This window comes from Ranitomeya imitator, chromosome 2 (assembly GCF_032444005.1).
Source record: "Ranitomeya imitator isolate aRanImi1 chromosome 2, aRanImi1.pri, whole genome shotgun sequence".
NCBI classification, from domain to species: domain Eukaryota; kingdom Metazoa; phylum Chordata; class Amphibia; order Anura; family Dendrobatidae; genus Ranitomeya; species Ranitomeya imitator.
The window spans coordinates 331,079,572-331,104,583 of NC_091283.1; the positions used below are offsets into that span (position 1 = coordinate 331,079,572).

General features: G+C 44.1%; 1 protein-coding gene across 1 annotated transcript in view; it reads right to left on the bottom strand.

Moving 5' to 3' along the window:
• The window catches only part of LOC138663580 (oocyte zinc finger protein XlCOF22-like), a 113,050-nt gene that overhangs the window by 85,919 nt on the left and 2,119 nt on the right, over positions 1–25,012 (bottom strand). Inside the window, exon 2 of the mRNA XM_069749829.1 lies at positions 17,569–17,656. The gene's annotated coding sequence lies outside the window, so the exon portion shown is untranslated. The remainder of the gene's footprint in view (positions 1–17,568; positions 17,657–25,012) is intronic.

A 25,012-nucleotide genomic window follows, 5' to 3' on the forward strand; every position in this document is an offset into this window, starting at 1 on the left:
ATGTTTTGTTTTTTAAATTAAACAGGAAAAAAAAAAAAAAGTTTCTGCACCAGGGGGGAAAGCCAACGGCCGGGGACCTTATGTTTGTAGCCTGGGAATGGGGTAATACCCATGGCCCCTTCCCAGGCTATGAATATCAGCCCGCAGCTGTCTGAATAGCCTTTACTAGCTAAATGACGTGGGGTCCCCCTATATTTTATAGCCAGAAACGCTACTGAGAAAGCTGCGGGCTGATATTCATAGCCTAGAGAGGGGCCATGGATATTGTCCACCCCGGCTGCAAATACCAGCACCCAGTCACCCCAGAAATGGCGCATCTGTAAGATGTGCCAATTCCGGCACTTAGCCCCTCTCTTCCAACTCCCCTGTAGTGGTGGGATATTGGGTAATAAGGGGTTAATGTCACCTTTGCATTGTAAGGACATTAAGCCCAGTTAGTAATGGTGAGGCGTCGATAAGACACCTATCCATTACTAATCCTATACTAGTGAAAGAGTTAAAAAAAAACACACAAAAGAATAAAGTATTTTAATGTTCTTAATTTCACCATACTTACAACAATGCCTAAATCCTGCAACGCCCACGATCGCCTGCAAAAAAATAAACCAACAGTATACTCCCTGTCCGACGTAGTCCAATTAATAACGAGTGTCCCATGACGATCTCCCCTATAGAACAGTGACATGAGGTGATGTCATCGCTCTATAGGGCCTCCAAGGAAACACTGACAGGAGACAATGGAATTTTCCCACGCAGCAGTGCCGCAAGTGAGAGTATGAACTATACTCACAGTGGCGGAGGGATACCTTCCGTCATTGTATCCCGGAGCCCCTGGAGTGCGGTCGCAGCAGCTGATGTGGCAGTTCTCCACAGGAATCCATCGTGGGACACTTCTATTAATTGGATTACTGCAGATCAGGGAGTATACTATTGCGTTATTATAATATTAAATACAGGTGATCGGTGAGTATGTACTCTATGTTGTATGTACTGTATGTCTATATGTATGTAATAATAATTCCGACCATGACAATGCAACTGACCATTCCAGCCACAGCTCGGTTTCAAAAAACGCTACAGGAGGAGGAGGAAAAAAAGTCACCAAAGAAAATCCAACACATCAGAGATTCTCAACACGAAAAAGGAGAAATAGTTTCTGGATGTAGATACATGTATGGATAGTGTGGTAGTCCTAAGCCCGCTAATTCTTACTACAGATGGATACCGTTTACTCTCCAAAGCGGCCCATACAACGGATATACGAGCTAGACACCCTTAAACCGAAGGGGCTTAATGTGGATTTTAAGATTCATTCCATTATTTGAATACGGTTGTCCTTGTTATTTTCTCATGATTAGCATTGTATGGGCCCTGGAATGCTTTAAGATGTATTGGTTTTAGAAATATCTGTTAATATGTCCTAATTTTAAGATATATTTTTTTGTTTATTCTTCTAGATAATATATTTATTGTCACAAGTCACTTGACACTGTATACTCACCTGGGATGAAGTATTGCCATATGGAGGACGGAAGATTTTTCATTATAATTTTTTTCTGTATATTTCGTTGTATATTTTATTTATTTTTTGCATCTCATTACAATGGGTAGGACTGTCGGCCAATAATAATACTTATTTGACCACAAAGGACGTTTGTACTTTTTTTTAGCTCTCACGTACATGAAATTAGCCTATGGAATAAAACTGGACACTAGGGAGTGGGTATACTTACCCAAATAGATACTGTGGTTGAGACACTATGGTCTGGAAGGATCATTTCTCTCTAGGGTGCTATGTGGTGACTGGAGGTAACCTGGATAGGGTACAGTCCAATACACCAGGGTGGGTTAAAATATCTTTAAGAACCTTTAAAGCGTTCGGATTCCTATTTTATACAGTACATCACTGGTAAATAGCAGCTTGAAATATAAATGAAGGAGCATGATTGCCCTCTGCTTTTGAGAAAAAACGGTGATTGCTAACCAGAGGAATTAAGATATGTATACGCAAAATGATAATTATAATTGTGCCATTAGAACTGGGGATGAGGCTGCTTATGTGCGCTGCCCTTAGAGATTCTGATGGTTTATTCTGCAATATACGTTTGGTTTCATATTAATATGCCTCACTTAAGGTAGCGCTGAGATGTCGGTGTTGTGGAAGTGCGCATGCGCGAGATGAAATTGGCACACCCTTTTTAGGCTTGGCCGGCAGCCTATGATAGGGTAGTGATGCGCTAGGACATGCACAAACTTAGGACAACGCTGCAGTCAGCGTGAATGGCGTCCTCCATGTGGAACAGCATGATCCCACGGGTGTAAGACCAATCTGTTTTAAGACACAGCTGCACTAGAGACCATGATATGATTAAGTCCCCGTTTTAGATATATGATCACATTAATTATGGGAAGTTGATATAGAATTGAATTAAACAGCACTTTAGCACGGAAGCACTTTCTGATGATTTGGTATATGAAATGGTGTTATGTGAATTACATTGGATCTTTTATATATTTGAGGAAATATTATGTTAATACACTTTAATGTTTGCTTATGAATATTTAAATGATTGTTAATTAGGTCTATAAAAACACACTTAGTTGTAACACCCACTGCTTTAGAAAGGCTCAGTGTGAGCCAAAACGTCGCCCAGGCACGTGGGTCTGAATAAACATCACCACTTTTTTCACGTTGGATAACTATGGAATGCTGCCTTCATTTTTCCTTTTTTGTCCGATTTTGGGCAAGAGTTGCCTGGGAGGCCTAGCACCCACTGGTGAGCATTGTGCTGTTCCAATTTTCTGATTATCAAATAAGCAATAATGCAATTAGTAGAGTGTGTGTGTGTGTGTGTGTGTGTGTGTGTGTGTGTGTGTGTGTGTGTGTGTGTGTGTGTGTGTGTGTGTGTGTGTGGTGTGTCTCCAATGGCTTGGGCTCCCACACAATTTTCAAATCCAGCAGAGAGAAAGCCAGTGACTGGGGCAGATGTTTATAGCCTCGGAAGGGGGCAATACCCAAGGAGCTTCCCAGGCTATTAAATATCAGCTCTCAGCTGTATACTTAGGCTTTACTGGCTATTAAAAAGGGAGACCCCCCCAAAAAAAATGACGTGGGGTCCCCCTATAATAACCTGCAAAGGCTATGCAGACAGCTGCGGGCTAATATTAATAGCCTAGGAAGGGGCCACAGATACTGTCATTCCTGGCTAAAACTATCAACTCAGCCGCCCCAGAAAAGGCGCATCTCTAAGATGCGCCAATTCCGACACTTAGCTTTGCACTTCCCACTTGCCCTGTAGTGGTAGCAAGTGGGGTAATAGTTGGGGGGGGGAAGTTGATGTCACCCTTGTTTTCAGCAGTTTTCGACTCCGCTCTATCTTCTGCAGTTTGTGACCCATCCACTGCCCCAGTGTTTCATGGAGCGGAGCAGAGGTCTCTAATCAGTGTAAGCCTATGAGAGCCTCTTTCTGGCCTCGTTATCGCATCTTTCTGTCTTTATAGACTTACATTGAGTGCTTGTGACGTAGCTTCTAACTTCTGGCCAGTCAGAAGCTGTACTCACAAGTTGAGCCGCGGGACTGGAGCGGTGCCAAAAAAAATGATAAATATGCTGGAGGATGAGTACATGACCGGGCAAGGAGACTTGCTATTAAAGCACCACTCCAGCGGTGAGAAAAATAGAATTATTCTTACAGTAAATTCGGTTTCTAGGAGCCTTCCACGACAGCCACAGGAGGTTGTCTCCATACCCTAATGGGGGACAGGAAGCACAAGAGGTTAAAAACCCCTCCCACGTCCCATTAACCAGTGACTTAAAACTGAACCCATAGCACCGGTTACCTTTAGGTTCTCAGACTAAATATCCAAGAACATCGGGAGGGAATTAATGCTGTCGTGGAAGGCTCCTAGAAACCGAATTAACGGTAAGAATAATCCAATTTTCTCTAGCAGCCTTCCACGACAAGCCACAGGAGGAATGCCAACCAATTCTGAATTTAGGGAGGGACCACAGCCTGAAGAACTTTTCGGCCAAAAGCAAGATCCCGATTGGACCAGAAGTCCAATCTATAATGCTTAGTAAATGTGTGTAGAGAAGACCATGTTGCAGCCCTGCAAATCTGCTCTGTTGAAGCACCAGCCCTTTCAGCCCAAAAGACGGAAGTAGATCTAGTGGATTGAGCCTTTAGGCCCGCAGGAATTGCAATATTCTGAGCTAAGTATGCTTCAGTAATGGCCTTCTTTATCCAGTTGACAATGGTACTCTTCGCTACCTTCTTGCCCTTGTTTCGGCCAGATAGATGAACAAAGATTTTTGTCAATTCTGAAGGATTTGGTTTGTTCCAGGTAGTATAACACTATACGTCGTACATCCAATGTATGAAATCTGTGTTCCTCCGGGTTTGAAGAATTGTGACAGAACGATGGAAGGACTATAACATGTGATCGATGAAATTCTGACACTACCTTCGGAAGGAAACATGGATCTGGTCGGAACACAATGGAATCGTCTCTTATAGTAAGATAAGGTTCTCTAATTGAGAGGTCTTGTATTTCCCCCACTCGTCTTGCAGTAGAAATTGCAACTAAGCAGGCAGTCTTGCAGGACAGAAGCTGTGAGGAAAAAGATCATAATGGCTCAAATGAAGGAGCCGTAAGGCCCTTTAGAACTACGTTTAAGTCCCATGATGGCACAAAGATTTGTTTTCTTGGACAATGCCTTGATGCTGCGACCATAAACCTTTTTATCCAACGATGTCCTGCAAGGTCTTGGTCGAAGACAGAACTCAAAGCTGACACTTGGACCTTTAAAGGTACTTGGCTTCAGCCCCAACTCCAATCCTTTTTGTAGAAAGTCTAATATTTGTGAGATATTAGGATGGAAAGGGTCAGGATTATGAGGATGACACCACGAGGAGAATCTCTTCCAAATTTTGCTATATATAGCATTGGTGACAGGTTTTCTAGATTTCTGTAAAGTAGAGATTACTGACTCCGAAAGACCTTTAGCTCTTAGTACCTGGGCTTCAATAGCCAGGCTGCCAGCTTGAACTTTTGCGGCTCCGGATGATAAAAGGGGCCCTGGCAGAGTAGATCCTCTGATGTTTGGAGAAAGACCAGACCATCCACCTTCAGTTCTCTGATGAGGTGATACCAACTTCTCTTTGGCCATGCCGGAGCTACTAGAATAGTCTGGACCTGATCGTCTCGGATCTTCCGGAGGGTCTTTGCAAGCAACGGTATTGGAGGAAACACGTACGCTAGACGGAATCTCCATGAATGAGCGAAGGCGTCTACTCCCCGAGACCTGTCCCTGGGGTCTAAAGAGAAGTAGTTCTCGACCTGTGCATTCTGACCTGATGCTAGGAGATTATGTCGGGAAGTCCCCATCTGTCCGTCAACATTCTGAAAACATCCGCCTTCAGGCTCCATTCTCCTGGATGCAAGTCGCGATGACTCAGGAGATCTGCATGAGTATTTATTGATCCCTTGAGGTGTATTGCTGATAGAGAGAGGAGATGTTTTTCTGCCCAGCAAAAAATTCTGTTTGATATTGTCTTCAAATGATTGAACTTAGAGCTCCCTTGGTGCTTTAGATGTGCCACAGTCGTCATATTGTCTGAGTAAACTCTGACATGTTGACCTAAAATAAGACTGCTGGAGGCCAGAAGGGCCCTCTCCACTGCCATTAATTCTCTGAAGTTGGAGGACCTGGAGCTTTCCTTCTGATTCCAGAGACCCTGGAATGGGATCTGCGAGACAACTGCTCCCCAACCTCTTTGACTGGCATCTGTTGTCACTGTCACCAGTGGATCTTGTATCCAGTCTACTCCCCGTAGCAGGTTTTTTTGGATCGCCCACCAGGTTAACGAGGCTTTTACCTTCCCTGGAGTGTACACTCTTCTGTTCAAGGAATTTGGGTTTCCGTTCCAATTTCCTAGGATGTGTGTCTGCAGAACTCTGGAGTGGCTTTGAGCCCACTGGACTGATTGTATACAGGCCGTCATCGACCCCAGAAGAGACATTGCAGTCCGCAGAGTCGGAGACCGTTGTTTCTTGAAGTCTAAGACCTTGGATATCAGGTTCCTCTGGTAGGAAAGATTTTTGATTTTCCGAGTCCAAAAAGGACTCAGAAATTTTATCACCTTTGATGGTAATAGTTGGGACTTGCTTAGATTGGGTATCCAACCCAAAAGCTGTAAGATATCCAAAGTTTTGGAGATCCTCTGAGAATTTCGGCTGAAGGACCAATTACTAAAAGGTCGTCCAAGTATGGCACTATAGCGACGTCTTGGTTCCTGATGTGAGCTACAGCTTCTGCCATGACTCTGGAGAAAACCCTTGGGGCCGAGGAGATCCCGAAGGGAAGAACATTGTATTGGAAGTGTAGGACCTTTTGATTGATTTGGACCGCAAATCTTAGGTATTTCCTGTGGCGAGGATGCATTGGAATATGGAAATAGGCATCTTTGAGATCTATTGTCGCCATATAGGAATGAGGAGCTATCAGAGGGATGGCTGTTTTTACTGACTCCATTTTGAATTTGCGGTAAGTTATGTATTTGTTGAGAGCTTTTAGATTTATTATAATCCGAGCCTGCCCGGAAGGCTTTTTTACCATGAAGATACGGGAATAGTGACCTTCCCCCTGCTCGTTTACCGGGACCACGGAAATAGCTCTCGAGTCTAGTAAGTCCTGTATTCCTGCCATCATCAGTTTTTGAGTCTCCCGAGATGACGGGGAGGTGACTCTTAAGATCCTGGGAGGAGGCGCATCGAACTCTATGAGAAGACCCTGCTGGATCACACTTACTACCCAAGGACTGTTGGAGATATTCTGCCAACTGAGAACAAAGTTCGAAAGCCTCCCCCCCACAGGATCGGAGTCATTGTTTTTCCTGCTGAGTTTGTTGGGGAGTAAGGATATTCTTTGGTTTCCCCTTAGCATAACGCCACCTCCCGGTTTTCCCTTTCCCTTTACCCTGGGAGGGCTGGGGCTGGGAGGGTCGAAAAAAACGCTTCCTGGGAGGTCTTTGTTCAGGAAGGGTTTTCTTTCGGTCCGTGGCTTTCTCTAGGATGTCATCCAGTGAGGGCCAAAACACAATCACCCTTAAAGGGGATAGAACATAGTTTTATTTTTGAGGTGACATCTCCACTCCACATTTTTAGCCAGAGAGCCCTTCTGGCTGAATTTGTTTGGACTAGAGATCTGGCGGCCACACGGATAGACTCTAGTGAGGCGTCTGCAAGGATGAGAGATGTGGTTTTCTAGCTCTTCTATCCAACGGAAGAGAGAGCGGGTCACGCAAGTGGATGCAATATTGAATCTGAGGGCCGAGGTAGACGTTTCCCAGGACTTTTTGAGAAGGCTCTCAATCTTCCTATCCAAGGGGTCCTTTAATTGGGAAGAATCTTCGAACGGCAGAGCCGTCTTCTTAGCCACCTGAACATCTATTTTGGGGATGTTCCATTTGATTGAATCCTCATCTAGAGGAAACCGTTTTTTAAAGTCCGAAGGAGTGGATAGCAGTTTCTCAGGTAGTTCCCACTCATTGTTAATCATGTCTATGATACTTCTATGTACGGGGAAACCTGGTTGCTTTTCGGAATGTATACCGAATAACTCGTCTTGTATAGACTGAGGAACTGGTTCCTCCTTTAGCCCCATAGTATTCCTCACTGCAGACACCAATTCCTCAATGTATTCAGAGGAAAACAGATATTTCCTGACTTCCGCAGATTTATGGGGTAACATATCTTCCCATTTGACTGATGATGATGTATAAGACTCTTCAGACTCTGACCCGGAATATTCCTGGATTTTCCTCTTTTTGGGAAGTGATGGACCAGGTGAGGATGGTGGTGGTGGTGGTGAAGGGGGGGCGAGCGTGGCCAAAGAGGTTTGAACCTCTTGTCTAACCAGGGAGCGAATTTCTTCAATTAATGAAGGGTGTTCCGCCCGGACTATTTTATCCGTACAAGGTTGGCACAGCTTTTTCTCCCAATTTAAGGGCATTTTCACACTACAGGTAGCGCATTTGCGTTTAGTAGTAGTTCTAGGGCCAGGCTTGACTCCCTGCAATGAGAGAGGAAGCGGCGTAAGAAGGTATACATAAAACTACCGTTGAATGGGACCCATCTCGGCCACACTTACAGGGGCTTGAGGAGCGCTGGGCTCTGCAGCTGCAGGGCAAGACGAATCCATGCTTACAGCAGGCTTACCTGAGACATCTTCGCAGCTTATATAGAAAATAAGGCTGCACCAGCGCGTGGCAATTAGCCACCCCTCCCCCTCCGTGGTCCTAGGCAGGCGTGCGAGGGTGCAGCGTGCCTCACACGCCGTTCAGTAGTCCATTTCGCTGGACAGTATCGCTCCTATGCAGGAGCGCCGACCCGGAAGTAGAAGGCACCATGTGACTTCCGGGTCGCCGAACAGCGCGCACAGGAGGGGGAGATGCCGGAGAGCTCAGGGAGGCCTCCGGGATGGGCTCACCGGTCCACTTTATCCCCCAAGAGGACGCAGGAGGACCGGGAACGAGGTCCCGAATCCGAAAAGACGGGAGCAAGAAACGGAGGAGGAAGCCCCGAGGGCCCGACCACCAATGCCCGGCAGAAAATAAAAAACACAGGTACAACTGCAAAGCCGGCCGCGCAGCGCACCAGAAACCTCTCCATGCCCCATGGGGGACAGGAAAGACACTGGTTAATGGGAGGTGGGAGGGGTTTTTAACCTCTTGTGCTTCCTGTCCCCCATTAGGGTATGGAGACAACCTCCTATGGCTGTCGTGGAAGGCTGCTAGAGAAAACAACCCTGCTGGAGTGCTGCTTTAATAATAAGCAATTTATTATAAAGTTAATAATGGCTTGGAATAAATGTCTGCAGTCAGTCACTTTATGTGACTCCAGACTGACAAATCATAGTAACATAGTAACATAGTTAGTAAGGCCGAAAAAAGACATTTGTCCATCCAGTTCAGCCTATATTCCATCATAATAAATCCCCAGATCTACGTCCTTCTACAGAACCTAATTGTATGATACAATATTGTTCTGCTCCAGGAAGACATCCAGGCCTCTCTTGAACCCCTCAACTGAGTTCGCCATCACCACCTCCTCAGGCAAGCAATTCCAGATTCTCACTGCCCTAACAGTAAAGAATCCTCTTCTATGTTGGTGGAAAAACCTTCTCTCCTCCAGACGCAAAGAATGCCCCCTTATGCCCGTCACCTTCCTTGGTATAAACAGATCCTCAGCGAGATATTTGTATTGTCCCCTTATATACTTATACATGGTTATTAGATCGCCCCTCAGTCGTCTTTTTTCTAGACTAAATAATCCTAATTTCGCTAATCTATCTGGGTATTGTAGTTCTCCCATCCCCTTTATTAATTTTGTTGCCCTCCTTTGTACTCTCTCTAGTTCCATTATATCCTGACAGGGAGACATTATATATGACAGGGAGTGCCTTCTGCATGATCCCAATATCACTGGAGGTATCAGGTGGTTATGGACCCCATGTTTGCCATTTGTATGTGTCGACTAGAAAGGTTTGGTTTCTCACAATAGAAGAGAATTGAGAAAAGCCTAAAGAGTCGTCACATGAACGTCTGCTCAAGTCTGTGATACTGGGGCCATTGTTACTGTACGTGCCGATCTGGCATCAGTCGAACATCCCTTTGGTGGATATTAGCTATTCACAAATGGCACCCTTACAAAATCCAGCTGCTGCAGCATCTCAACGAGGATGACCCAGATCGGCAGTTGAATTTGCAGAATGGGCAAAACAAAAATTGGAACAGGACCCTCAGTTTACACAGAACATTATGTTCAGTGATGAAGCAAACTTTTTTGGATGGGCCATTATATGGAAACACCTAAATAAAATGGGAATGGTGACAGTTTTATTGCATAGGGTGTCTTGCATTGAAATCTGCTGCAATGACCCTGTACTGCTTTCACCAGACATCAACAATTTCTATGCACTCCTCACGTGTTAACCTCTGCGACTTGTCAATGGCTGTAAACAAAGAGAAACTCGTAAATAACTCTTGAAAGAATAAAGTTACGTTAAAAGCAAGCACACCATTGTTTTTTCTCTTTTGAAATTCTCAATAAGTTTGATGTGTCACATGACCCTCTTCCCACTGGAAAAAATAAAGTTGGATCCAAAATAGCTGACTTCAAAATGGCCGCCATGGTCACCACCCATCTTGAAAAGTTTTCCCCCTCCCATATACTCATGTGCCACAAACAGGAAGTTGATATCACCAACCATTCCTATTTTATTTAGGTGTATCCGTATTGTTGTTGTAATCTCTGCAGACGAGTCGTGGCTGGAAGAAGTTGTCATGTCGGTCTGGGCCAGATGGAAAAGATGGGAAAAGTGAATGACTACATAAGAAGGAACGTCAGCTGTAAGTTACTATCTATAACTGTATGCAAATTGTCTCTTCTGAGAAAAAGAGGACTTAACCCCTTAGTGACGGAGCCAAATTTTTGAAATCTAACCAGTGTCACTTTATGTGGTAAGACCTCTGCAACGTTTTAACAAATCCCAGTGATTTTGAGATTCTTTTTTCGTGACACATTATACTTTATGATAATGGTAAATTTAGGTCAATATGTTTTGTGTTTATTTATAAAAAAATATCAAAAATTTGAGAAAAATGTTAAAAAATTAGCAATTTTCAAACTTTGAATGATTACCCCTTTAATCCAGATAGCCATACCACAGCAAACCATTAATAAATAACATTTCCCACATGTCGGCTTTACATCAGCATCATTTGTAAAATGTTATTTTGTTTTGTTAGCATTTTAGGAGGATTAAAATTGTAGCAGCAATTTTTCATTTTTTCAAGGAAATTTACAAACTTTATTTTTTTAGGGACTTATCCATGTTTGAAGTGACTTTAGGGGTCTCATATTGGGAAACCCCCAAATGTGATACCATTTTAAAAACAGCACCCCCTGACATTGAAAACTGCCGTTAGGTAGTTTATTAACTCTTCAGGTGCTTTACAGGAATTAATGCAAAGTGGCATGATAGGAATGAAAATGTGTATTTTACCACCTAAATGCCTCTAACTTCTGAACAGATTACTACAGCCGTCAAACTCTGAGGCCGCTATTTGGTCATGAATTGCCATGGCAAACATCAGGACCACAAAATCAAGATCTGAGGGCACCAATTTGGTTAAATAGGAAGCCCCCACACTCTGTTAACCATTTATAATGATGTAGTCACTATTGACAGCAGCATCTAAGGGGTTAAACAGAGTTGGACAGTGCAAACACTGATCGTGGCTAATGCAGCAAGTTGTCAGCTATAGTGGACAGCCGACAGCTGCTGGATTGTCATCTGTATGGGGAGGCTATTCTCTTATATCTCAGGTCAGTTAAAAGACGTATTGGCTGTCATTAAGGGGTTAAACTCTATTGCGCCACCTGTTGGAAGTAGCGATCCTACAAGTCACAATCAACCCATTAACGAGTCGTGCAATATGACTTAGGATAAAAGCCAAATCAGTATCTCAATTCGCAGACACGGTGTTTCGGGCTGTTGGCCCTCGTCAGTGCGAAGCATGAGAACTAATTTGGCTAGGTGAGAGGCTCTGGACTGGGGTCTAAGGGGTAACGTTTCTCCTTATGGAGAGTGACATACCAGCTCTGGCTTGTCAAGGTAAGGAGCCTTATTCGCCGTGCAATGCTCCTCTGGGAAATTAAATATGCAAATTGCCTCTTCTGAGAAAAAGGACTTAAACTCTATAGCACCACCTGTTAACTGTGCTGTTATCTCTTATATTGTCTGAAGGACTTGTATCTACCAATATATGGTCCTCATATAGTAATATCAGTATTTTTTTTTTATTTTTTTTTTTATATACAGTAGATTTAGTTTCAATCACAGCGCAGTCATCTGCTGATGTTCCCCTATACTCACAATTAGGGTGCACCAGGTAGCTGTAGTCAAGCTGTAGTCACGATTACCTGGTTAGGGGCCCATTCAGAAAGTACAGAAAGCAGAAGATCCATCAACTATTCGCCACATATTCCTGAAAATTCCCCACAGTTATCAAATGTATCCACTAGTGATGAGCGAGCACCAAAACGCTCGTTATTTCAATCAAGCAGGTCGGACGCTCAGACTCGAGTTCCAAGTATAATGGAAGTCAATGGTAAAGAATTATACCAGAAGACCCCAGCAGGAGGGCTGGTGGGCAGGAAAAACAAACAAACAAAAAAAAAAAACAAAATCACAGAAATGGATGGAATCAGTGCTCATATGGAATGGGAAAAGCATGGTGAAGACGCCTGGACACACATCAGACTCCAAGGTCACTCCTGGGTACTAAAATAAATAAATTGAAAAAAATTACATGGATTCTAGTATGAAGTGTTTTACATTTTTGATAACTACACTACACAGCCGACATCAACCATCAAAAATATTACACCGATTGCCCATGTACCAAGAAAGTCAGGCAAAATGCAAGGATTGGTGCATCTAACGTGATGAGTCAATTTTGAGGCTGCTACGGGCTGGTAATTTAAGGCTGGGAAGGGGCCAATATCCATCGACCTTCCCGGCCTGATAATATCAGCCCCGGCTGTGTTTAAACTTGGCTGGTTATCAAAAATAGCGCGTACCCCATGTCAGTTTTATTTAATTATTTAATAGGTGTAAAAAAAAAAATGTTAATGCCTTCCCAAAATGCGCTGTATATATACTGCTCTGCGGGAGCTGCATTCCCGCAAAGCAAAATATATATACGGCACCGCTATTTCCGGTCATCGCTCTGCATCATGACACCTGTCATCCGATCTTGTTTCAGAGAATTAAAAAAAAAAAAAAAAAAAAATATGTACTGAGCAGTTTTACAGGTAGCATGTTAGTGTAGCGGGCATCACACAGTGTTTGGTGACATCTTATTTTGTCTGCGAGACAAAAAAAAAAAAAAAAAACGTACAGAGTAGTTTTATAGGTTAGACATCAGTGTTTGCTAACGTTCGATTTTTGTTTTAGAGAAAAAAAAAAAAAAATGTACAAAGTAGCTGTATAGGTAGGGAGGTACCGTATTTTCTGGTGTATAAGACGACTGGGCGTATAAGACGACCCCCAACTTTTCCATATAAAATATGGAATTTGGGATATACCCACCATATAAGATGGGGGTCATCTTATACGCCCAGTCATCTTATACGGCGTGTGCAGTGCGTATGGTTCCCAGGGTCAGGAGGAGAGGAGACTCTCCTTCAGGCCCTGGGATCCATATTCATGTAAAAAATAAAAAGAAAAAATATGGATATACTCACCCTCTGACGGCCCCTGGCTCTCAGCGTTGCAAGCGGCGGCCTCCGTTCCTAAGACCGCAACGTCATCGCAGGTCCTACGCTCAATGCATTCTTAGGAACGGAGGCTGCCACTTGCAACGCTGAGAGCCAGGGGTCGTCAGAGGGTGAGTATATCCATATTTTTTCTTTTTATTCTTTATTTTTTACATGAATATGGATCCACAAACTGCGGACAATTTGTGTGTGATCGGGAGCCACAAACTGCGGATAAGGCTGCAAAGATTGCGGAACTGCTATGTGACTAACAGGATGCCTGAGGTGCGGAAGCCATCGGGATTCAGCTGGAAGGGAGGTAAGCCAAACGGGGACCCTTCTCCCTCTGTCGGTCGATCACCAGTGCTGTCCAAGCCCACCTCCTATGGGATCCCAGGGAATAGACATTTCTAGGTGATGCACGCCGGTTTTTCTCCTGGAACAAAGTGGGACATGTTAGCGCTGTCTGCCCTGATAGGGAGAAACGCCCAACTACAACCACAAAGCAGTCTGTGTCCCCACCATTTGTCCTCTTTGTGGCCGGCTCTGTTGCGAAGGCTAATGAGAACTGTCAATCTGTCACTGTTGGCAATAAAGTCACCATTGGACTCAGACACTGGGGCAGAGGTAACCCTGGTGCATCCAGCCATGATAACCCCTGCCGATATCATACCAGGAAAGACTGTCTATAACCGGGATTGGAGGGGTCAGCCCTGCCGAGCCCATGGCCTGTGTACCTGGACTGGGGAGCAGGGAAGGGACTGAGGGAAGTGGGAGTATCAGAGGCTATTCCCACCAATGTGTTGCTAGGTACTGACCGGGGGAGGATGGTGTCCCATTATATTTCTCCAATGCAAGTAAATGATACAGAGAAGATGGAAGTAAGTGACCCACTTGAGATCCCGTGCGAATAGGGAAAATGTCCCAATGCACAGGACTGTACGTATGTGGCAGCTGTGACCCGGAGTCAGGCTTCAGCTCAGACTCAGCCCCAGAGATTAGAGGATGAGTCTCAGACAGAACTGCCAGAACAGGAGGCCTATACTGTGGCCCCGAAGCCTCCTCACATGGCAGACCCACCAAGGTCCCTGATAATAGACTGAAGACTCAGCTTCAGACCAGGGCCTGGCAGTCCCACTAGACCAGGGCCTGCAGACTGACAGTCAGAGCTTCCAGGAGGCCCTGTGGACAGATGTCAGTTTGGAGAAGCTCAGATGTCTTGCAGACCAACCCCCTGCTACCTCTGACAAAAAGAGTATACTGGGACCAGGGCAAACTGTATAAAGAGACACTCCCCACGGATACTACAGAACCTTTGGACTTTGAAAGGCGGCTGATTGTCCCTTATCCATTTAGGGAACAATTATTGAGAATTGCACATGAAATTCCTCTGGACGGACACCTTGGAATGCAAAAGACTAAAGCTCGCCTGACAACTTCTATTGGCCCAAGATGGGGACATTGCCAATTACTGTCGATCATATGTAGTTTGTCAGAGAGTTGGAAAGTCCGGGAATATACAGAAAGCTCCATTGATAACACTGCCTGTGATCGATGAGCCTTTCCAGCGAGTGGCTGTGGATATCATAGGGCCACTTGCAATCCCTAGCAGCTCTGGCAAAAAGTATATCCTCATAGTGGTGGACTATGCTACACGATACCCAGAAGCTGTGGCACTGTCCTCCATCCGAGCAGACAAAGTGGCGGATGCTTTACTGACTGTTCTCTCTCGTGTGGGTTTCCCCAGGGAAATGTTAACTGATCAGGGAACTCAGTTCATGTCCAATCTGATGGAAAGCCTCTGCGAGAAAATACAAGTACAGCATATTCTGGCCAGGGCCTATTATCCCCAAACCAACAGACTCTGCGAGCGTTTTAACGGAACATTAAAGCAAATGCTCAAAATGCTGGTGGAGACTGAAGGGAGAGTCTGGGAGTGATACCTCCCCCATCTGCCTACAGAGAGGTACCCCAGGCGTCTACAAGATTCTCTCGCTTTGAACTGGTTTATGGGAGGAGGGTCAGGGGGCCACTTGATTTGATTAAGGACTGTTGGGAGGACGACCCCAAAACTACAGGGGAGAGAGAGACAGAGAGAGACAGAGAGAGAGCATTTCATGTGAATAAGCTGAAGGCTCATCATGACAGGGAGACCTGTGTCTTACCTGTCTGTAGCCTGCCTGAAGAGGGGGAGGCTGATCTGTTACTAGATGTGGAGACTGGGACTCAGTACATGGAGTCCCTGGAGTCAGCAGAGTTTAACCCTGAGCTATCCCACAGTCAGAGGTCTCAGCTGATGGGGGCGCTCAGCAAGTTCACCAAAGTATTAACAGGGGAGCCTGGGAGGACACACTTAGCAGCTCACCATGTGGACACTGGTACTAATCCCCCAGTATGGCAGTCTGCATACCGGATGTCAGCAGAGGTGAAGGCACACATGAGGGAACAGGTAGAGGAGATGCTGAACCTCAAGGTGAAACAAGAATCAGAGTGCCTGGGCCTAGCCTGTGGTTCTTGTCCCAAAAAAGGACCGTACTACCCGGTTCTGTGTAGACTACAGGAAATTAAATGTACTGACTACATGTGAGGGCTACCCCATGCCGAGGATAGACGAGCTGTTAGAGCAGCTACCTAAAGCATCAAACCTCACCATCATGGACCTAAGTAGGGGATATTGGCAGGGGAAGTGGCTTATGCCACCATTGAAAGGGAATGTTTGGCAATTGTGTGGGCTCTGCAGAAGCTGCAACCATATGTGCGCGACTTTACCGTGATCACAGATCATAACCTATTAAGTTGGCTCAGAGTAGTTGGGGATAACGGGAAATTGCTTAGATGGAGTCTGATATTACAGCAATATGATTTCACAATTCAGCATAAGAAAAGTATCGATAATGGCAGTACTGAAGGCCTATCTCGCCAAGGTGAGGCGGACCCAGCTACGTGCTCAGGAGCTGACCTGTAAGTCAACCTCATGCACATTCATAAGGAGGGAGGTATAGTGAAATATGTATAAATATATATGTGTGCAGTGAACTATGTATAAGTTTATTGTGTGACTAGTAATAATGTAACATCTGTCCTGAAGGCTGCAGGTCTCAACCAGGTGTTAATATGTATTTTCCTGAGACAGCAGACTTCTGTCTCCAATCTCACCAGGGGGTCGTGCTGGGAACCAAGAAGAAAGGGAACATTTGACACCTCCTAGCTATTTGAAGAGAGATGTCAGTTACAGCCTGATACTATCTATCTGTGGGAAACTTTTACACAGGGAATCTCAGAGCAAATAATATATTCATTGCAGGTGCGGCCACGGTCCAATCAAAAACAAGCAATTATGATGTTAACCTGAGGGGCTGGTCTAGAAATCTGACCTTCAGAGTAAATCTATAAATTAGGCCTGTATACATAGAATCGTGTTCACATGTGAGGGCAGCCTGGGAAGCTGATGTGTTCCAGTCCATTCACCCCTCAGGGAGCAGAAGCAAACTACAAATTAGCTAATTCTGCAAGTTTTCTCCTGTTTATTTTATACTGTTTTGTAAGCAATTGAATCTATTTTGTATTAAAGCATAAAACTTTAACAGTTGAACCTTATATGTTCTAAAGGATCCATAGCTTAAGGTGTGTGAGCTTTATGAGTGGTAGACAGTATTAATAATATTTCAGGGACTCCTCACCCGTGTATTCGGTGAGTGGTGGCAGCGTGTATGAGTGGGTGTGTGGTCTGGGTCAGTGTGAGATTTATGCTCCCATTACAGTATAGGACATAGGATGAATGCTGGACTGAGAGTGGGGAGATAGATTAACCCTTTCAGGAACAACCCCCAAGTCATGAGCTTGAGAGCGGACACGTGACGAATTAGGCTACGTTCACATTAGCGTCGCGTCGCTGTTGCGTCGGCGACGCAGCGGCGACGCACGGAAAAACGCGCGCGTTTTGCGACGCGTGCGTCGTTTTTTGCCGAAATCGGACGCAAGAAAAATGCAACTTGTAGCGTTTTCTTGCGTCCGACGCTAGCGTCTAAAACGACGCACGTGTCGGAAAACGCGTGCAAAAAGACGCACGCGTCCCCTATGTTAAACATAGGGGCGCGTCGCCGCTGCGTCGCCGACGCAACAGCGAGGCGACGCTAATGTGAACGTAGCCTTAGTGGCAGGACGGAGAGGGATCCGTGACACTGGACTATTGATTTATGCACCGTTTATTGAATGTTTAGATATGCTTTAGGAAGTACTTACCTTCTTTAATCTTGCTTTCCTATTCACTCCAGAAGTTCTGAGATGAATGCAGGCATTCCTTCCTGTGTGTTTATTTTTTCCCCCTTATCTGTAGAAGAGGAGCGTCACTATTTATCATGAACATAAACTGCAGCACAAATTCAACTCAGCTAAAAGTCTAGACCTTAGATCAGGAATGGGACAGACATTTATAGGACATTTCATCCTATCCAAAATTCTTATGAAAAAAAATATATTCCCCACAAAGTGCATTGAACTACTGTACACAATTTATTATATATTTTAGGAGTCTGAGTCGGTCCATTTTATACCGACTCCACCAAAATGGGCTCCGTCTCCACAGCCCTGTGCGAAAGGACACCATTTACCTTTGTGAAACCTGCCCTGAGAAACCTGGCCTATGAATTAAGGATTGCTTCAAGCATACTGCATGTCCACAAATTAATAAAATTAGTTTTTTCCCTGTTGACACAACACACTTTTATAATCTGATGTACTCCACACACATTACACATAACACCACATAAGTTCATACACTTGGAAAACCAAAAGCATTATAGTCATTACTATAAAACTGACTCTAGATAAATTCCTTGAGGGGTGAAGATTCAAAATTGAGTTTGCTTTTAGGAGATTTCCACTGTTTAGTAACATTAGGGGCTCTGCCAACACGAAATGACGCCCTCAGACCATTCCATTAACCCCTAAGTAACAGCCAATTTTTTATTATTTATTTTTTTTTAATCTGACCAGTGTCACTTTTATGCTGTAATAACTCTGGAACACTTCAACAAATCCCAGTGATTTTGAGACAGTTTTTTCGTGACACATACTTTAGGATAATGGTAAATTTAGAGTTATATGTTTTGTGTTTTGTTATAAAAAAAAAAAATAACAGAAATTTGATAAAAATGTTACAAAATTTGCAATTTTTAAACTTTAAAATGATTATCCCTTTAATCCAGATAGCCATACCACAGCAAAACCTTAATAAACAACATTTCCCTCATGTCTTCTTTCCATCAGCATAATTTGTAAAATGTTATTTTTTTAGCATTTTAGGAGGTTTAAAAGTGTAGCAGTAATTTTTCATTTTTCAAGGAATTTTTTTTTTTTTTTGGGACCTATCCATGTTTGAAGTGACTTTAGGGATCCCATATATTGGGAAACCCCCAAAAGTTACACCATTTTAAGAACAGCACCCCCTGACATACTGAAAATGGCAGTCAAGTAGTTTATTAACCCTTCAAGTGATTTTCAGAAATTAATGCAAGTGACATGACAAATGAAAATGTGTACTTTTATCACCTAAACTTTGCTAACTTCTGAACAGGTTACAACAGCCGTCAGACTGTAAGGCCGCTATTTGGTCATGAATTGCCATGGCAAACATCAGCACCACACAATCATGATCTGAGTGCACCAATTGGGATAAAGAGGAAGCCCCCACATTCTGTTAACCATTTATATGATGTAGGCACCATTGAGAGCAGCATCTAAGGGGTTAAACAGATTTGGACGGTGCAAACACTGATCGTGGCTGATACAATAAGTTGTCAGCTATAGTGCACAACTGACAGCTGCTGGATTGTTACCTGTATGCGGATGCTATTCTCTTATATTTCAAGTCAGTTAAAAGACATGTTGTCATTAAGGGGTTAAAGTCTGAATTCCAAGACATTACACCTTCCCTTCCGAGCTCCACATGTATCAGCGTACTCTGTAGAAATTGCACAACTTTTGAGTTTCATTTTCTCCTGTTACACTTGTGAAAATAAAAAATTGGGGCTAAAAGATGATCTTTGTGGGAAAAAAAAATTTGTTTTTTTATTTTCACGATTCAACGTTATAATTTTCTGTGAGGCACTTGGAAGTTCATGATGCACACCACATGTCTAAATAAATTCCTTGACGGGTCTAGTTTCCAAAATGGGGTCACTTGTGGGGGGGGGTTCCACTGTTTAAGCACATCAGTAGCTCTGCAAACACAACATGACACCTGCAGACCATTCCATCAAAGTCTGAATTTCACAACATCACTAGTTTCCTTCTGAGCCCTGAAGTGCGCCTGGAGGTTTTCCTCTACATATGGGGAATTGACATACTCAGGAGAAATTTCACAACTATTGCAGTACGTTTTCTCCTGATACCCTTGTAAAAACAAAAATCAGGGCTAAAAGATAATTTGTGGAAAAAATTAGATTTTTTGTTTTCACGACTCTACGTTATAAACTTCTGTGAAGCACTTGGGAGGTTCAAAGTGCTCACCACACATCTAGATAAGTTCCTTGAGGGATTTAGTTCCCAAAATGTGGTTACTTGTGGGGGGTTTCCACTGTATAGGCACATCAGGGGCTCGTCAAATGCAACATGGCGTCCTCAATTCCAGACAGTTTTGCGTTCAAAAAGTAAAACGGCGCTCCTTCCTTTTCAAGACCTGCCGTGTGCCTAAATAGTGGTTTTCCCCACATATGGGGTATCGGCATACTGAGGAAAAATTGCACAACAACTTTTGGGCACTTTATATCATATTGGCCCTTCAGAGTGACCTCAAATGTGAGGTGGTCCCTAAAAAAATGGTTTTGCAAATTTTGTTAAAATGAGAAACAGCTGGACAAATTTTAACCCTTATAGCTTCCTAAATGAAAAAAAAAAGTAGGAATTAGTTCTACCGGTAAGGCTGGGTTCACATTGCGTTAATAGCAGCCCGTTCAACACATGCGTGAACAGGCTGCTATTAACGCAAGTGCAGGTATTGGCACCATGCTAGCACAGATAGAGCTAGCAGATGCTCTATCAGCGCTAGCGGTAATGGACCCGGAAACGCTACAGCCCGCGTCTCTGGGTCCGTTACTCAATGACGGCCATAGGAGTTAATGGCGGCGTTAGGGACTACACTACCACTGCGTTATGCCGTGGTGTAACGTAGTCCGTCTAACAGACACCATTAACGCAATGTGAACCTAGCCTAATAGTGTTTCCAGGAGTCCATCATGACAGCACCACCAGGAGGTTGTCCTTCATATCCTTGATAGGGACAGGAACACAGAAGAGGTTAAATAGCCCCTCCCCACCTCCACCCTTCAGGTGATTTTCCCAAGTACCACACCAGGATGGATGTAACACTATTTAATTGAACTTCCTCTCTACACATGTTTACATCACATATCAGGCAAGAAACTCAAGGGAGGGTATATAAGGGGGTGCTGTCATGATGGACTCCTGGAAACACTATTACCGGTAGGACCAATTCCTACTTTCCAGGGCGTCCCTCCTGACAGCACCACCAGGAGAAAAACCAAATAGCTCCTATTTTAGGGTGGGATAACAGCTTGGAAGACTTTCCTCCAGAACGTAGTTTGTTGGTTTGCTATAACGTCCAACTTATAATGCCTACAAAAGGTATTGGATATAGCCCAAGTTGCAGCTCTGCAGATCTGGTCCATAGAAGCCCCAGCACGTTCTGCCCATGAAGCCGAGACTGCTATCAGCGAGTGCGCTTTGAGGCTTTCTAGTGGGGTTCTCTCCGCTGAAATATAGGCTGCACTAATAGTTGACTTAATCCATTTAGCTAGTGGAGCTTTGGACGCCTTCTTCCCTCTGTTTCTACTGGCCATCTGGATGAAGAGGTTACTCTATATTCTCCAACTATTTGTGATTTCTAGGTAGTGGAGTATTGTTCTTTTAACATCCAATGTGTGAAGAGAACCCTACTTCTCATTACTGTAGTTTTGGCAAAAGGTAGGTAGAACAATCTCTTGACTTCTATGGAAGTCAGAAACTACTTTAGGAAGAAAGGTGGGATCCAGTCTTAGGATGATGCAGTCATCTTGAATCTTCAGATATGGGTCTTTTATGGAGAAGGATTGAATCTCACCGATACGTCTTGCTGATGTGATTGCCACTAAGAAGGTCTTTAAGGGTTACTGCTCTTAAGTCGGCTTGATTTAGTGTTTCGTATGGTTCTTTACGAAGTTCATTCAAAACTAGGCTGAGATCCCAGGGAGGTACTGAACTGCGTATTGTTGGCCTAAGCCGTTGGGTGGCTTTAATAAATCTCATTACCCAGGGATGACTGGCTAACTGGAAGTCATAAAAAGAACAGAGCTGAAATTTGCACTTTTAACGTACTAGGTTTTAACCCTTTATCAAAGCCTGACTGAAGAAAGTCTAGGATTCTAGGAATATCTGGGCCCTCAGAAACTGATAAAGGAGTTGTGCTTTGCAAACAGAACTTCTTCCGTATCTTCCTGTATATTGCGGAAGTCACCAGCTTTCTGCTGTTTTGGATGGTAGAAATGACTGGTTCTGAAAGACCCTTTGACCTCAGGATCTCTTTTTCAGGGTCCAAGCTGCTAATTGTAGCAGACCCGGGTTTTGATGAACTAGAGGGCCCCGAAATAAAAGGTCCGATCTTGCTGGTAGATGGACTGGCTCTTCTAGGGACATCCATTTCAGTAGGGGGAACCAGTTCCTTTTGGGCCAGCATGGTACAATTAAGATTACTGCCGCTTGGCTCTCCTGGATCTTCCTCAAGACTCTCGGTATTAGAGCCAATGGTGGAAAAGCATAAGCCAGATTCATGTCCCAATTCTGGGCCAGGGCGTCTATCCCAATTCTGGGCCAGGGCGTCTATCCCTGACGGCCTGTCTCCTGGATTTAGAGAGAAGAACGTTTCTGTTTTTTGTATTTTGTCTTGAATCAAATAGATCTAGTTCCGGGATACCCCAGCGTTGGGTTAACTGAACAAAGATCTCGTGGTTTAAGGACCATTCTGTGGGACATAACTTTTGTCTGCTCAGAAAGTTGGCTACCTGATTTTCAGTACCTTTCAGGTGAACGGCTGTTATTGACTTCACTGTGAGCTCTGCCCAGGGGAAAATGGTGTCTGACAGGTCCTGCAAGTGACGATGTCTTGGACCTCCCTGATGAAGTAGGAAGGCTACCGTTGTTGAATTGTCTGAGAAGATACGGACGTGTTGGTCTTTTAGGTCTTCCTGATATTTCTTTAGGGCTTCCCAGACTGCTCTGAGCTCCCTGTAATTTGAAGATCTGTTGCTTATTGATGCCGACCAAGTTCCTTGGGAGTAGCTTCCCTCCATATGGGCTCCTCAGCCTCTTGAGGCTTGCATCCGTAGTGATGCTCACACATGGAAATGTTCTCCAGGGTTTTCCTCTCCCAAGGTTTGCTTCCATGGTCCACCATGACAGTGATATTTTTGCCTCTTTGGATAAGTGCACCCTGTTGTCCAGAGAGGTTTCTCTGCCGTCCCATAGTGAAAGGACTTCTTGCTGCAAGGGTCTTGAATGATACTGACTCCATTGAACGCTGGTTATGCATGTCATCAAACCCAGCACCCTCATGGCTTTCCTTATGGAGGTGTGCTTTTGCCTCGGTAATATCTGAATCTTTTTTTTATTGATTCTTGTTTGTGTTGTGGGAGGTACAAATGTTCCTGAGTTGAGTCTAGGATCACTCCGAGAAACAGCTTTTTTGTTTCTGGTTTGAAATTTGATTTTTTTAGATTTATTAGCCATCCTAGTTTCTCTAGAATCGACCTGGTTGTCGTTAAATATTCCTCCAATTGATGAGGGGAGTCTGCTATAAGCAGGATGTCATCCAGATAAGGAACGATCAGGATTTCTTTTTCTCAGGAAGGCCATCACTTCTGCCATAAGTTTGGTGAAGATTCTCAGAGCAGACGAGAGGCCAAATGGCAAGCACCTGAACTGGAAATGTTGTATGTGATCTCGGTTTCTTATAGCAAATCTGATATATTGCTGATGGGAGGCGTAGATGAGGACCTGGTAGTAAGCACTTTTTAGGTCTAGTGTGCTCATTACTGAGCCTTTTTAGATTAGAGGTATTACAGATTTGAGTGACTCTTGAACTGTTTGTATGTTACCCAATGATTTAGTGGTTTATGATTTTACGGTATTCCCCACTTGGTTTCTTTATAGAGAACAGGCTTGAATAGTGTCCCCTGAATGTTTGAGAGTGGGGTACCGGGATAATGGCTCTTAACTGGAGAATGTCCTGTATATCCTTTAGAAGTCTCTGGTGAACTGTCGGAGACTGGGTCTGAGTCAGAAAAAATCTCTTGGCGTTAACTGGCTGAATTCTATTCTGTACCCCTGTTCTATCGTACTTAAGATCCATGAATTCTGAGTGATTTCTCGCCAGCCCTGTAAAAAGTACTGGAGTCTTCCTCCCACTGTTTTGGCATCATTGTCTGTTGGATCCTGGTTTCTGATCCTGGAAGGTACCTCTACCACCTTTCGGGTAGCTCCACCTTTCCCTCTATAGTCCTGTCTGGGATGGCAACGAGTCCTATGAAAGGGCTGCCACAGAGCCCGTCTTGCTGCGTTGGATAAGGCATTGTTTCTTGCCGTGAAACAGACTGATTCTGCCGAAGTGTCAGCCGTAAAATCTGTCGCCATCTTCAACAATGGTAATGATTTTAGGATTCCTTCTTTATAAGTTTTATTCTTAATCTGGTCTTCTAGTTTTTCTACCCATAGAGACACTGATCTGGCCACTGAGGTAGCAGCAATATTAGGCTTCATGATAGCTGATGATGCCTCCCAGGCCTTTTTGAGGAGATCTTCCGATTTTTTGTCCATAGGGTCTTTGAGACCAGACGAATCTTCAAACGGTATAGCGGTCTTCTTTGAGACCTTAGCCACTGGTATATCTACTTTTGGCACAGATTCCCAAACTTTGGTTTCATCTGGATCAATTGGGAGTCGGTGTTTAAAATCCCTTGGGACTATGAGCTTCTTTCAGACGTCCTCCCATTCTTCCAGAATCATTTCTGCTATATGGTGATTTACTGGAAACACTCTGTTCTTGCGAGCTCTAAGCCCGCCAAACATTTTGTCCTAGACCACAAATATTGTGGTATGTCGGGCAGCACGGTGGCGCAGTGGTTAGCACTACAGCCTTGCAGCGCTGGGGTCCTGGGTTCTAATCCCACCCAGGACAACATCTGCAAAGAGTTTGTATGTTCTCTCCGTGTTTGCGTGGGTTTCCTCCGGGCACTCCGGTTTCCTCCCACATTCCAAAGACATACTGATAGGAATTCTAGATTGTGAGCCCAATCGGGGACAGTGATGATAATGTGTGCAAACTGTAAAGCGCTGCGGAATATGTTAGCGCTATATAAAAATAAAGATTATTTATTTATTTATGTCCTGATGAAGGGGTCACCTGAACCCTGAAACGCGTAGAATAAATCACGTTGAAACCTCTACAATTTTTGAAGTTTTTCTTACCGCAGCGCGGGGATGATCCTTTTTTCTCCTATCTAAGTGTGTGTATCAAGGATACAAAGGACACCTCCTGGTAGTGCTGTCAGGAGCGACGTCCTGGAAAAATTTGTTTCAAAAATTGTGCTGATGTAAAGTAGACATGTGGGAAATGCTATTTATTAAGTATTTTGGG